Source organism: Acinonyx jubatus, chromosome F2 (assembly GCF_027475565.1).
Source record: "Acinonyx jubatus isolate Ajub_Pintada_27869175 chromosome F2, VMU_Ajub_asm_v1.0, whole genome shotgun sequence".
NCBI lineage: Eukaryota > Metazoa > Chordata > Mammalia > Carnivora > Felidae > Acinonyx > Acinonyx jubatus.
Genome location: NC_069394.1, coordinates 66,692,669 through 66,705,683, shown reverse-complemented (window position 1 = coordinate 66,705,683; position 13,015 = coordinate 66,692,669). Strand labels below are relative to the sequence as shown.

At 42.4% G+C, this 13,015-nt stretch overlaps 1 long non-coding RNA gene across 6 annotated transcripts in view; it reads right to left on the bottom strand.

The window, feature by feature from the left end:
• LOC113594681 (uncharacterized) overlaps window positions 1–13,015 on the bottom strand; it is a 140,147-nt gene that overhangs the window by 120,361 nt on the left and 6,771 nt on the right. The window contains exon 1 of one of the 6 annotated variants that reach the window (XR_008292508.1): window positions 6,580–6,679. The exons of the other annotated variants lie outside the window; for them this stretch is intronic. This is a non-coding gene — a long non-coding RNA (uncharacterized LOC113594681). Of the gene's footprint in view, window positions 1–6,579; window positions 6,680–13,015 lie in introns of those variants that run through there. 6 annotated transcript variants of the gene reach the window in all.

Sequence of the window (13,015 nt, the reverse complement as noted above, 5' to 3'; positions counted from 1 at the left end):
CACTTTCTTAAGAAGGGATCTTTGCCCTGCATTTATTTTCTTTATCTTCCCTGAGCTGAAACACAGATGTGCCAAATGCAACCTGATGAGGGCAAGCCATTTACTCCACCCAGGAGAGCCCACTTTGGGGCATTTATATGGTCCCATAAGAGAGAAAAATAAGCCTCTAGTTTCTTTCAGCCACTTTTATTTCTATCTTCTTTGTTTAGAGATTTGTTTAGAGACTAGGCATCACTGTAACAAACAGTAATCTACATGGGCTTCAAACAAAGCAGAGAATCGTGTTCCCTCAAACTGAAACCCACTGTGATCTCATATAGCATAGGGTTGATCCTCATTTTTTTTGCAGGTTCTGTATTCGAAAATTTACCTGTTCACTGAAATTTGTGTGTAACCATAAAATCAATACTGTGGCTCTCGGACAATCATTCAAAGACATAAGCGGCATGGAGCAGAATCTGAGTTGTCCAACTTGCACACTTCCCACTGAGGTTGAACAAGGTGATGCTCTGCCTTCTTATTTCAGCTCTCAACTACAAACAAGTAGCACTCATGGTGTGTGGAGTGCCACTTTTTTCACATTTTGCGCTTTTCAGTGGGAATTCCACTGTTTAAAATTGAAATTAAAATTCCATTGCCTACAAATGTAGTGCTGCATCATGTGTCTAGTGCTTCTAAGAACAGAAAGGTTGGATGTACGTCACAGAGACAATGCTTCTGTTGGATCGGCTTCCAGTAGACATGGGTCTTGAGCTCAATGTCAATGAATCAACAACATGTATTAAATATATATGTCTTTGAACAGAAACACACATAAACAAAGTTGCAAATGACTGACTGATGAAAAGTTGTAACCAGAGGCTTGAGGGAACCTAACCCTCTATTTCCCCTAAGAGTGATCGTTCACTATTCGGTAATTCAGCATTCATGGCTGCTTAGAACCTAACTACCATGAAAAACAAGAACTATGTTTAATAGCCTTGCCCCCTGTATCTGTAGTGATCATGAGATTCCATTCTCAGTGACACTTGCAGGTAAAGGAAAACAAAACCAAAACAAAAAGCTGGTACCAAAAGTACCAGCTTTACTTCTACATGTGGGAGCAAAGGGGAGGGATGCTAATCAACAGCAAATAAAAAACTTGTTTGCCTGCATTATAGACTTTTTTGAGCAGTAAAATTGAGAATATAAATTAGGCACAGCCATCCTACCGTCTCCAACATACTCCTGATAGAGAAATATAATCGAGAAGAAACACCAAGAAGCATCTGGCTCAATCCTTTCTTAACTCAGAAGAGGAAACCAATGCCCAGGTGCCCAGGACCACACCACTGACTAGCTGGTACTAATGGAGAGCAAAACCCAGGTCTCCCAGCTCCCAAAAAAAGGTCTGTACAAGGCTTGCTAGCTATGGTCACAGGAAGAGAATGGATTCTTTTGGTGCAATGAAAGGAAGCAGACAAACTGAGCACTGGAAGGAGGGAAAGTTGGATGGAGAGCCAGGACCATTTGACTCTAAGTTCTTATGTTCCTGACTTGGGGCTTATGTTCCTGGCAGTCAAGCTCTCACCTCCTATTTGAAAGCAAGACAAGAAATACTCCTGGCCATGGCAAGACGCTGAACTAGTGCTGAATCCCTGCATTTGACTGTTTCTTGGCCGATGGGTTTATTTCTCTGCAGCACAAGAGCTGTATTGAGTCGGACGCCTGACCCTGAGCTCTTCTCACCACCCTCTTCTGATCATATAATGTTGGCAGTCATAAGTGGCCTAGTTTTAAGGACCCAAACCTCTTCCTCCAACATTATCACTTGCCCCATCATCATTAAGTACTTATTACATCTAAATAGTAATTTCTTGATTATAAAACATTCTATGGTTTTGTTTTAACTTCTGAAGCATAGTTATTTGATATATAGATTTTTCCAAAATGACTTCCTGTCAGGATGTTTAAGGATACTCATCTCGTGGAAGGAGAAAGATGTGTGTTCCTGAAGATCAAACCAAAGCCTCCCAACAGCATTACCTGTCATGGTAATTACCTGTGGGTCAGGAGGCCTGAGAAGATAAGTTCCCAGAGGCCAAGAACCTACACACTGAGCACTTGACTACACACAATTGATATCGTGTGGGGATTTTTTTTTAATACTAGGCTGTATTGTGACTTCAGCATTCTGAAACAATGTCTGTGCAATGCCAAAAACATCCAGATGGAAGTGGAGAACTCAGCCGCCACCACATGCTTCATCTGCACCGATGTCTTATGGAAACAGCCAGCACAGATCTCTGGGGCCTGGAACAGTTGCTGGGCAAGAAGCCAGAGGGGAGAAATATTGCCAATATATGTTTAAATTAAATTAATTAACATTTATATAACTCTCTACATTGTATAAGGAACTTTTATCAAATATAGTGTCTCATTGAATCAGAACAACCACCTTATAAATTAGCTATTACTATTTGCTGTATTTTACAGATAAAAAAAATTTAAGCCTCAAAAAAATTTAGAACACACAGTTGCTAAAGAGTGGAGCCATGACTCGAACCCTACCCGTGGAGTCTATAATAACGATTGAGGACTTACTACATGCCAAGAGATTCTGACAACAATGAAATCATACACTTGTACCATAATTAATACCTTCCACCTAGCTATGCTGTCAGACAGGGAAGGCAGGCATAAATGTTTCATGTTGCATTATAAACCTGGATTTTATATATCTGGATGTCTGTCTATATACATATTGATATCCATATCAATCTATATCCATCTATAATATACGTGTGCGTATATATACTTTATATTCCTACAAAGTGGCAGGAAACAAAAAAGGAATGCAACAGAAATGGAAGGATAACTTGGATCTATTTGAAATTCAGTGGATTTGTTCTGTGAGGCCCTAATACAGCAAACACAAGCCCAGACAGGTTTCCCATACCTTCTTAGACTATCCACACCTAACAAGGCATATGTTCGGTGAAGACAGACAATAATAATCCAACATGTTTGTACAATTCGCAAGTTGACAACGTGGGGCAAGTTGCCAATTTTGCATTCCTGAAGATTATTCTGAGTAATGGCCCTACTTTGATGGTATTATGCTCCAGAAAGAGAGTTCTGGGTTTATTCTTGTTTCTAGAATCACCCAGATCAACACAATTCTGTTTGCACTTTTTTTCACCAATATATTTCTATTCACCTCTCGGTCCTCATCTTGGCCATATGTATCCATGAGAGTTGCTTGATTTCAGGGGCGAAAAATAAAAAAAGAAATGCACAGCAATGCAGCACTGAATTTGGAATCACCAGTTTCTACAGATTGAAAAGAGGAGGACCAAAGGTCCCTTTAGAAAATAAAGGGAAGTGATATCACATGAGAGACAGACACCACAACCATGTGCAGTGAGTCTCTGGAGTTTCCTTTTGAATAGGAGATAAAAACAGGTGAATTCGTGAAGGATGCAGCCATTTACATGGGTCCTAGGCAAATGCAACTTCCTGAAGCCTCATATCACACTCAGATCTCATATTCAGGGCAGACGGGTTTTTCTAGGTCGTTAGTCTCCACAAGTTACACTTCCACCCACTGTGAGATAAGTTTTGATGCCAATCAGATATTCACAGATGTCTACACTCAAACCCCTGCCTGGACTTCCAAATTCTACCTATTCAACAGATTCGGCGGCGGGGGGGCGGGGGGGGAGCAAGATTGTAAGTTACATCTAAGCAGACAGATTTGGGGATTATTATGCCCTTCCTATGCTGCAAACTATATAACTCAATAAGAACATATGATTCATGCCCTATTTACACAAGCATTGTATTTTCAGTATCCAACGTAACATGAATTATGCATGTTGGGATTTCATAACTTTATATAATCCTGCACATGAAATAGGTGCCCTAGGTCCTTCTTGGAGTTACATCTACAAAAGATTTCAATGGTAAACACTACAATCATCTTTATATACTGTAAAACACAGTGTTTTACATCAGAGGTCAGCAAACTATGGCCAATGAACCAAAGACAGCCTGCAGTTCATTTTTGTGTGGCTCAGGAGCTAAGAATGGTTTTTATAGTTTTAAATAATTGTTTATAAAAATCCAGAAGAACAAAACAAAAAAGTAAACATAATCAAATAAAACCATACGACAGAAAGACCATATCTGGCCTGTAAAGCCAAAAGTATTTACTATCCAGTCCTTTACAGAAAAAGTCTGGTAACCTGTTTTAAATGATAAGTTGCAAATAAAACTATTTCATTTATAGGGACGCCTGCCTGGGTGGCTCAGTTGGTTAAGCGTCCGACTTCGGCTCAGGTCATGATCTCGCAGGTCGTGGGTTCGAGCCCCGAGTCGGGCTCTGGGCTGACGGCTCAGAGCCTGGAGCCTGCTTCGGATTCTGTGTCTCCTTCTCTCTCTGCCCCTCCCCTGCTCACGCTCTGTCTCTCTCTCTCTCTCAAAAATAAATAAAGATTAAAAAAATTATTTCATTTATTTACCTTCTTTTATTTAGTTTTTACTGGATTTGATTTGTTTTATTTTACTTATTTGGTTTAATGAGGTATAATAATACTACATAGCTGAGCTTTGATCTCTTGCTTTTGACAGTGGCCGCATGAGGGGCTCTGGAGAAGACTGAAGTAGCCCTCCAACATGGTGGCAGACAGGATGCTATTATCATTATTTTTTTTCTCAGCGTTTTTATTTATTTTTGGGACAGAGAGAGACAGAACATGAACGGGGGAGGGGCAGAGAGAGAGGGAGACACAGAGTCGGAAACAGGCTCCAGGCTCCGAGCCATCAGCCCAGAGCCTGACGCGGGGCTCGAACTCCCGGACCGTGAGATCGTGACCTGGCTGAAGTCGGACGCTTAACCGACTGCGACACCCAGGCGCCCCAGGATGCTATTATCAATTAGTGAAGCCTCCATAGATGTAGGAGGCCGAAATGGGGGTATTAATTCCACAAATTGCCCTCCCTGCCTTAGGCGAGATTTTTAAAGCATAGTTATATTTATATATGCAATTAAATACGCAGGGGTAAGAAACAAATACATTTAACAATGCAAGACTACATAAGCAAAGCCAGCCCTAGCCTGGAATACATCGTGCCACATGTTCACTGCGTGACTGAAATTAGCTTTGCAGAGCTGCATAAATTAAATGCTTGCACCCAGAAAATTCAGGCCATTTTTTTCAATAGGGCATCTCCACAAGTGTGGGTTGTAGCTTAGGTACTCTAGAACCCCAGAGACTCTACATTTGAGCTTTACAATCAAGTGCTTAGATCATTTTAGCAAATATTCATAAATACTGGAGGAGTGTTACAATAGCCAAGGATGGCCTGGCTGGCTGTTTCCTTAGAGCAGATTACACATTTCCATGTGCCAAATCTCTTCCTCCACCTATGGAGGAAGGGAAACCAAACTCCAAAGAGGAAGGCCACTTCTAGAGTGTGTAGTTATAGGTGGAGGCCAGTAAATAAATCCCCTTTCACTATGACAAACACATAAGCCAGAAACACAACCTCACTGTCATACTTCAGTTTCAAAAGCACAACATGGTATATTTCTGTGGCATTGCTTCAAAATGTATTACCTCATCAATTCATTTCTGAAAAAGTCAAAATAGTGGAGGCAGTCTATTTTGCCAACATTTTGAATCAAAGCTGTTTTGAGTTCTTCAGGCACCAGAAAGCAGCCTTACTTAATGAGCTGCATCCTCACCCAGCATTGGTGCAGTTTTTGGGTTCAGAACTGAACATAACCTATCTATTCATTTCTTCATTCATTTACCAAATACTAATTAAGAATGGGCTAGCTGTCAGATACTCTATTCAGCTTCTGGAGACACAAAAACAGTCAGAACACAGCCCCTGGACTCAAAATCCAGGAGGAGAGGTAGATAAGCAAGCCATTAAGGGGCAGGCTACATGTTGTGAGGGGAAAAGCTTAAGTTTCTGTAAGAACACATGGGAGGGAGGAGCCCTTAGCCCAGGCCTATGGGGACAGGGAGTCAGGAAAGGCTTTCTGGAGGAATGGAGATCTCTGCTGAACTCTGAAAGTCAAGAAATGGAACAATAGGACTTGACTTGTACCAGTACCACGTGTTCTCGGTGCGAAACACATAGGACACTCCAGGTCTGTGGAGAGTAGCAGGAACCACAAGAGGAGCATGACACACATGACATGACTCAGGGTAGGACAGCTATGGAGCAGGGACTGGGCCATGTCTTAATGGCCCAGTCGATTTTACTGCCAATTAACTTAAGGGCACACTGTGTTCTCTCCTCAAGAAACCTATTCTTAGGGCTGGGACATAAAGACTGTAGCATAAAGATGTAAAACTAGACTATCACAAGTTCTGGGGAGAGTATATGTTCCAAAGACCTCCCCCCTCCCACATTAGTTTGCTAGGGTGTCCATGATAAAGTATCACACATTTGGTGGCTTAAACAATGGAAATGTCTTATCTCACAGTTCTGAAGGCTAGAAACCCAAAATTGAGATGGTGGCAGGCATGGTCCCTTCTGAGGGCTGTGAGTGAGGGGGAATCTGTTCCATGCCTCTGCACTCACTTCTGGTGTTTGCCAACAATCCTTGGCATTCCTTATAGATGTTCTCCTTTGTCTCCACATGACTTTCTCTCTGTACGTGTCTCTTTCTCTTGGCTTGACATTCTTTTTATAAAGACACCAGTCATAGTGGATCAGGGGCCCACCCTACTCCACTATGACTTCATTTTAAGTAATCACATATGCAATGACCCTATTTCCAAATAAGGTCACAATCTGAGGTACTGGAGGTGAGAACACCCATATATGAATGGGGGGCGGGGTACAATTTGACTCCTAACACCCTCATTTAGGAGAGTAAGGGAACTTCCTTTCTGCCTCTCTCCACAAAGTAGCATCAACAGTGACAATCCAGTGCCTACAAGTGTAAGGGATGGGGTCCAGACCTCAAAGCTGGGACCTCAGAGTTTCAGGGAACTATAGGGAAAAGGCCTGGATAAGGATAAAAATCTCTGTCTTTCAGCTTCAAGCCCCTAAGTAATCATTTTTTCCTCCTTGGCATTTTACCTGCCCTAGTCATGAGATCACAAAAAAACATCATGAGGCCCCTTGGAAGTGAGTAGCTTCTCAATGTATCCTGTACCCAGCAATGAGGTCAGGTAGCCCTCCTTCACCATGCAAAGCAGGCTCTTAGCTGTTGTTGGGTCAGGAGGCACAAGGCTGGCCCCTGGAAGCAGAACCTCCAGGCTATGTGAGGATGGGAAAGGAGGACAAAGGAGAAGGAAGAAGAGCGGAGGTCATCCCGTTGTGTCCTGTTTGCGATGCTGGAGCCCACGGCCGAATGTTATTTTAGAATTTGGTGAGTCACAGCGGCACAGCATTGCCTGCCTGCAGCCACCCTCCTACTAGTGGGGGAATTAGGCTAATTATGTCTCCAGGCAGGTATTCCCCTAGTTTTAGGGAAACATAGGCATAAGTACGAAAGTTGCTGTGGAAAGGAAACTGTGGGCCATGACAGGATGGCAGGTTAGCAATGAAGGACTACCCCAAAGGCCTGTGATCCACAGAGCCCCTGCATGCCCACCTCTGAATGAGCTGTAGAAGCAGGACACAGGAGACCTCAGATGGGGTCACTTAGGAGGCTTGCATGTTACAGCATTGGCTCACCTAATCCCAACCTCCTTATTTAACAGATGGGGAAACTGAGGACTCAACACACAGAGACTTGACTGCAATCCCCCGGTAGGAGAATAACAATAAGGCCTATCACCAAACTTTCGATTCCAAGCTCTTTTCACAACATCACTCCACCTCAAACTGCTGGCCAGCCTGTATTAGTTCACTATGGCTACCATAAAAAGCACCACAGACCACGTAGCTTAAATGCCCAGAACTTTATTTTCTCAAAATTCTGGACACCAAATGTCTGAAATTAAGGTGTCAGTGGAGTTGGTCCCTTCTCGGCCCACTCTCCAAGGCTTGTAGACAGCCTCTTCTCCCTCCATCTTCACATGGTCTTTCCTCTGTGCCTGCCTATGACCAAATTTCCTCTTCTTATAAAGACACCTATCATACTGGATTAGGGCCCAATGCAATGACCTCACATTTTTATTATTAAAGTTAAAAAAAAATTAATGCTTCTTTATTTATTTTTGAGTGAGAGAGAGACAGAGCGTGAGCAATGGGGAGGGGCAGAGAGAAGGAGACACAGAATCCGAAGCAGGCTCCATGCTCTGAGCTATCAGCACAGAGCCAGAGGTGGGGCTCAAACCCACAAACCACAGGATCATGACTGAGCCAAAGTCAGACACTTAATTTAGACACTTAATTTGGCTCAAGACTGAGCCAAAGTCAGCCATCCAGGTGCCCCACAATGACCGCATTTTAATTTAATTACCTTTTTAAGGTCCTATCTCTGACAACAGTCATGTTCTGAGATACCAGGAGTTAGGGTCTCAACATATGAACTTGGAGGTGCACACAATTCAACTTGTAACACTCCACCAGAGCCTTTCTCCCAGGAGTTCCCGCTCCATAACTAGCCCTGCTGGTGCCACATGACCCTGCCCCTGACAAAAGCTGACGGGACCAGGGCCACTGAGCTCCTGGTTCCATCTCCTAAATGTGTTTATTGTGACAGCTCTGCCAGTGGAGACAATGGGCTGGACTAATTCAGGCTCTTTGGGGCAGTCTGAGCTCAAGACATGGGGAGAAACAGAGCAAGATCCTAGTGAGGCAAAAGCAAAAGGAGCAGGCACAGAGAAGTAAGCCTACAAAATGGTGAGCTCTAGGGGAGAACCACATCTCCTGCCGCTGATAAAGAGAAAACAACAACAACTCTGGACACCAGAACCAGGCTGGACTCTAGATGAACTTCCAATAAACTGGTAAGGTCTCCAAGCTGTGCTTGAGTTTTGAAGCTGCCGGCACATGATATTCCTTATTTCGAGAGGTAACGACATGAAAAGCAATCAACAAGTCAACATAACCAATACCTGAAACACCATGGTAAACCAAAAGAATCCTACCCTTTTTTTTCTTCTTTGCCTAGGAATGCATGTTACCTACAGATGAGAAAGGAAGAAAGAAAGAGAAAGAAAGAAAGAAAGAAAGAGAGAAAGCAAAAACAAAACCTTGAACATATGTTTTCTTTTTTCCTCAGAGATTGTGGAAATCATCAAGGGTTGAAGCACAGCTGAAATGGTCCTTAAAACAAGAATAAATGGAAAGCAAGAGCCTGGGGCAACAGTTTACAATGGCCTCACAGTAGGGGACTACATTCTTTCTATTGGTGTCCTGAGTTGTGTATAAGATAAATCTGATTTCAAATGTAATGGAAAGAAGAAGGAATGGTGAATCCATTAAAACAAACCTACCAGGAATGTCCTCACAGTTACATTCCTCACTGCCCTTTTGAGAACATTTCAAGACCGAGAAATTTCAAGAGTCTTATGGCATTTATCTCATTTTTTCTCAGTCACCCCTTTACACAGCAGTTTGACCCTTTTCATGATAGGTTTTTAAGCACTTAAGATTCCACCCTTTGTTATTACATTGGAAAGGATTTTTTTTTAACTTTTTAATATTTTTCCCTTTTGTTTATTTGTTTATTTATTTATTTATTTATTTTTGAGAAAGAGAGCAGGGGGGAGCCAGAGAGAGACAGGGAGAAAGAATCTTAAGCAGGCTTCACGCTCAGTCTGATGTGGGGCTCAATCTCATGACCCTGAGATCATAACCTGAGCCGAAATCAAGAGTTGGATGCTTAACTGACTGAGCCACCCAGATGGCCCAATATATTTTTCCCTTTTAGATTAAGCTCCCTGTTTCTTTGGCTATATCTGTTATTCCACTCTAAACTTACTTCAATTTGTCTTTATCTTTCCAATAGCCACGATCCCCAAAACACTACAAGATTTCAGAGTCATTAGTTGCAAGCCCCCGTGGGGCAGAAATTAAGCTCCTGATTTTTGTTCTATTTTCCCACTGTGTCTGTGCAGCCCCCCTCACACAGGAGGCAGAAGACAAATGTTCCCTGACTCATCCTTTCATTCGGGCTGTTTCTCCCCCAGGACAGTGGGAGTGTTCACATACCTCACAAGCAGACTAAAATTCGGGACCTCTCTTACCTTCTAAATAACAGTTAGTTACATCATATTTTTGTAATATTCCCCTGCTGACCTGAAGCCAATTTACTTCTCATGCCTGTGTTTCTCCATCAGCTCTGGAAAAAATCCAGATATGTAACATAAACTCTTCTCTGACCCTAAATTTGCTTGATTGCCAATGGAAGGATTGGAAGCTGGTTGGAAAAGGCATCTTAACCTTGGCACTATTTCCTCCAGCAACTTAGACATTCCTTTTTAAAATTAACAGTTTCTTGCCATAAGATGCCCAGAAGGTTTCAGTAGCAAAACCACACTGACAATAGCTGCAGGGTTAGCTAAGCAAATACATACTGTATCTCTTATGGGAAACGGGTATGGGAAGGGGAAGAAGTCTGTGTGGATTTAAAAAAAAAAAAAAGGTGACTTTTTCTAATCATGCCTAAGTATCCCTTTTTTGTAAAACAGTTGAGCTGTTAACTTCTATGCTAAGGCACGTATGCACTTTGGAAAGGTAATTTGAAAGCGAGTTGAGCCATGACAAATAGGGACAGCTGGCCTAATTGAATCATTTGATCTAAGACAGCTCAACTTGGTTATCCTCACTGCAGCCCACACTGATATTAGCGAGTGAATCATTAGCCATGAAATCATGTCGACTTTCCCGACTGCAGCGTTCTTGACATGACAGCGATCGCAGTCTGCCTTTCATTATAGCCCCAGTAAGTTCTTTCTTCTGTCAGGAAAACAACAAAGCAGCTTGGAAAACTTTTAGGCTCGGCTTCAGAAAGTCATTTGCTCCAACATGCCACATAGAGCATTTCAAAGAAAGACAGGTCGTGAGTTAGCTACAGGAGCAAGCTAGGTGCCCCTAAGCAAGTTCAGCCAGGCTGGACGCCCTGAAGCCTCTCCAGCATCCATACCTGCAGGTAAAAGGCAAGAGCAGCTTTCTTTTGTAAGCACCAGTTTATGGTCACTTGGGAAAGTGGACTCTAAATGGAGTAATGATAAATACTATAACACTTGACCTACAGACATCCCTAATGGGAGTCTTCATGTAGAGAGGACATTCCTGTCATCTTTAATTTAGTTTTTGCAAAAGGAAGGAAAGGGGCGAGTCCCTCTTTTCACTCTATTTGTCAAAGGTGGTGAGGCATCTAAGAGAGCTCAAATGGAGGGACCAGTCCACTGAAATGTGGAACAAATCTTGGGTCTTCCCAGCACTCAAGCTGTATCTCTCTAACTTGCCCCCTCACAACTAGACTCCTTCTTAGGTCCTCCTCTCAAGACTGCACCTGAGGGTGCATTGGCCTCAATTCCCTCCACAGGCAGAGACTGGGACAAAGGCTTGTGAAAATCCAGAGGGGTGAGACAAAGGAGAGAAAGCCAACACAGGATGCATCAGCCTTTGCTTCGAGCAACTCTGCTTGATCCTCTGGAGCCTTCTGAGAGGTCTGTGAAAGGCACTTCAGAACTGCCTGCAAGGGGAGGAAAGGAGGAAGCACTTACTTGCTCCTGCTCCCTGTTGCAAAGATGACCCCACAGAAATTAACTCCTTGCACTCCCAGGTTACACACGTGTGAGCTATGAGCGCTTTCCTTGGCTGTCCCCCACGAAGCATCAGCAACATCCAGTACAGCCAACCAAAGCACCATCCAGCTGCAGCTCCACAAGCCTTGCAAAAGTCTGCCTAAAACTGGCCTATCAGCTTAAGAGGTGGGCCAATGAGACTTTGAAGAAACTGTATTGATAAGAATTATCAGAAACAGAAGTGTGGCTCAGACGCAGCTCATGGCAGGTAAAATGTAGACAAATTGATACATTCAAAGATCTACAAGCAGTGTCCGGATGGCTGAGTGGTCTAAGGCACCAGACTCAAAGATCTACCAAAAAGTCTGAGTAAACAATGACATCTGCAGATAACTTTGATGCTGAAAATGACATTAGATTTAGAATGGAATACCAAGACCAAGAAACAACTGATATGGCTCACTTTTACAGCTGTCTAAACAGTAGGTGAATCCAAAAAGCAATGGCAGAAATTTTGTAAAATGAATATTGAGTTGGAAAGCACCCCACACTGTAGGTGTTCATATACGTGTAATGGGTACAATAATCAATCTGAATCACAAAATTTCAGAGACAGAAAGCAACTTAGAAATCATGTCCTCAAACCTTCTTTTATTACAGGAAAGAAAATCAAGCAACTTCAGCAGCAAATACACTGCTAGGTGGTGGCAGAGTAGATTCCTGAACTTAGACCTTGCTCCACTTGCCTGTGAACTTGGCCCTTGAGATCAGTTTCACCATCTCATGGCATACCAAGAGTGACTGGACATCTAGAGCGGGCCATTTTGTAAACCCTACCCCCAAAATATTTTCATAGTAACTGTAACATGAAACAAATAAAGATAACAGCCAGAAAAGAACTGAAGACAATTAAACAAATTTTAATGTACTACATAAATGTAATTTTGCCAGGAAAAAAAATTTTTAATTTTAATTAAAATAAATATAGTACAAAAAAAGGAAAAAAGCACAACTATTTATTCAATGGTTTTAAAAACATTTCTAATGTTTATTTATTTTTGAGAGACAGAGCGTGAGTGGCAGAGGGGCAGAGAGAGAGGGAGACACAGAATCTGAAGCAGGCACCAGACTCTGAGCTGTCAGCACAGAGCCCGACACGGGGCTTGAACTCATGAACCATGAGATCATGACCTGAGCAGAAGTCAGATGCTTAACCGACTGAGCCACCCAGGTGCCCCTCAATGGTTTTTAAATATTCCTAACAGTTTTAACTTTGATCCATTGGCTACAGTTTCATATAATAATATTTTATGAAAATCACTGTTCAGTAGGTAATTTATAAATTTTAATGAAATTAAAATATC